Genomic DNA, 2,861 nt, shown 5'->3' with positions numbered 1-2,861 from the left:
TAACAGTAGGTTGCACATGAATGTAACTTAATAGTTCTAAAAGTACATATTTTCATTATGCCTTGTTTTCTAGAAATGTCAAATACCCAATAGATATTACAAAAGCAAGATCAGAGGCTACAATAGACATGACAAGGGTGACCAGAGAACAGTGAGGTTAGGAACACCAGATGAGAAAATTAACTCAAGACTTTCATTTTTAGAGACATGAACAGAGACAGAGAGTGAAGTAGAAAATGCAAACAAAACGAACATCATCATAAACAAGAAACAAACAGGATTCAACCGTTTCCACTATCATAGCTACTTTTTTCTGTTTCTCATTGTTTTAATTCAACCAGGGAATCTGACAGGCAAATATGTAGAGAAAAGAGATTGGAGAAGTCATCTTAATAATAAGACTACAATCTGCAGTTATCCAACATACTCAGTAATCTTTTCTTGTGCTGCTCAGGCAACTCTTAAACCCAATAATTGACCATGAGATGGAAGACTGAAAATAAATCCTTGCAATAGATTTAATTTGTACTCTTCATTCTTAATGAAACCCCATAAAACAAAGCTCCCTTGGCATAGTATGAGTTTTTAACATAAAATTAGTTATTGTTATTCAAGAATGTATAACAAAGCTGTTTTGGGGGTTTAGTTACATTAACTGATAAGGAAATTTCTTCTGAGTGTTCAATTTTCTCATATTAATAACTTAATAAATAATTTTTTTAGTGCAAAAATGATATTCTTGTTTCTGAGAGTATAGATGACAGGATTCAAAGTTGGGATCAAATCATATACAAAAGAGACAGCAGTTTTCCAGTTTCTTCAGATGAATTTGATGTGGCTTGTAAATAAGTGATGCTCACTGTTCCATAGAATAGGACTACAACGATCAGGTGAGTTGAACAAGTGGAGAAAGATTTAGCTCTCCCTTTCACTGATGACAATTTCAGAATGCTGGAGATAATTTTGCCATAGGAGACAATGATCAACAGAAATGGGACCATGATAAACACCACTGTAGCTACATAGACTGCTGTCTCATTCACAAATGTCTCATGACAGGCAAGCCTGAGTACTGGGTCACAGATGAAGTGATTAATTCTGTTAGAACCACAAAAATGTAAAAAGAAAATCTGGTATGTTTGTCCAATTGCAGCTGGAATTACACTGATCCAGGAGGTAGCCACCAGCTGTGTGCAGATCTTGTGGTTCATGACTAGAGCATAGTGCAGAGGGTTAAAGACTGCCACATAGCGGTCATAGGCCATCACTGTCAGCAGGAGACACTCCATGCCTCCGATGATGAGGATAAAACACATTTGTGCAGCACAGTCAAACAAAGAAATGCTTCCCTTTTGAGTACAAAAATCCGAGAGCATTCTTGGCATTGTGACTGTTAAATAACAGATTTCCAAAAAGGAAAAATTACTAAGGAAAAAATACATAGGGGTCTGAAGAACAGGGTCAATTTTTGTTATTAGTGTTATAATACTGTTGCACAGTAGAATAGTCAAATACATGAGGAAAATATTCCAAAAAGAATCCGTTGAAGATGAGGACTATCAGAAAACCCCAAGAGAACAAATTCCATATGAGTAGTGATATTTGATTTTTGTGTTCTCATTTGCTCTCCATCTGAAAATATGGAAAATTCAAGATTAATTCTCATTTGGAATTACATTCTCCTTTTCCATTACCTGGATCAGGAGAATGAATATACACATATGATATCATATTTTCATCATAACCTTTCTGTTTATAAGAGATGAGATTTGAAATGTCAGGAATGAAACAATATGAAATTAAAATCAATTCAAGATATAAGAGCTTGTGTATTTTATTAGATACAATTTTAACAGAGTTGATTGTAGTGATAGCAAGTGTATTGAGTTATGAAAGTTATTATTTTAAGCATATTTTGGAGAACCGATGCTTCATTTTTCTCTCATTAAGATTGTACTCGTGTTAGAGATTTCTTTTGTTTTGTTTTATTTGGGTATATATTATTTTTGCTGCATTGGCAATCGTGTGCCACCTTCTTTTAATCCAAAGATTTTTCTCTTGAAATTTTCATTCTTTTTTATTGAAAATGAGTGTTAAATTCCCTTTTTTGTACTCCAAATAATAATAAATTTTCCTTAATCAAGTCATTGTTACTGAGGAAATAAACAGATTAATTACTGCTACTTTACCTTTCTCAACTGTCCCATTCCTCGTGAGAAATATGAAAAACATTAACTTCAGCATGCTTTCCTCTGGTCCAGCATATGACCACACTTTGTTTTTCATATTTACTTTATTTCCACATGAGTTTATCCATTGTCAAATAATACCCAATTTGCCAACTGCTTCTCCTTTTCTTATTTCCCCTTTCTGATGTCATCTTTTTAAGTAAAATTTGATCAAACTGGACTATGATCTGTTCTGATCAATGCTATTGCCAGAGCACACTAAGGTAAGAAAAAACTAGACTAAAACAAAAACAGACACTCTTCACCTTCATATTAAAATCCATCAACATGAAACTAGTTTGCACTGCTTGAAAGTGCTGTTATATTCTTAATGCTTGTTTCCAAACAAAAACAGATGTACATTTTCTTATCCATACAATGTATCACACCTTTATACTGCTTAGCCATATGTACTTATGCTTTTGAGTAAATATATTGATAAATACCAGTGTTCTGACCACATTCTTTTCATATGCATTTTCTTGTATATTACTTTACAAGTTTATGTTCAGCCATTTTCATTGTTGAGGTAATTAACATTTTTTGACATACAGCTAATATTATTTAACTTTATAATCATAAAATTTAAGAGATATGTGCATAATATAAATAAGTCTTTCAATTTCAGGTAAA

General features: G+C 32.8%; 1 pseudogene; it reads right to left on the bottom strand.

Moving 5' to 3' along the window:
* Nucleotides 1–690: 690 nt before the first annotated feature.
* Nucleotides 691–1,666, bottom strand: LOC141417316 (olfactory receptor 10AG1-like; annotated as a pseudogene).
* Between the last annotated feature and the right edge of the window lie 1,195 nt (nucleotides 1,667–2,861).

Source organism: Castor canadensis, chromosome 1 (assembly GCF_047511655.1).
Source record: "Castor canadensis chromosome 1, mCasCan1.hap1v2, whole genome shotgun sequence".
NCBI lineage: Eukaryota > Metazoa > Chordata > Mammalia > Rodentia > Castoridae > Castor > Castor canadensis.
This window is presented reverse-complemented; position numbering and strand designations above follow the sequence as displayed.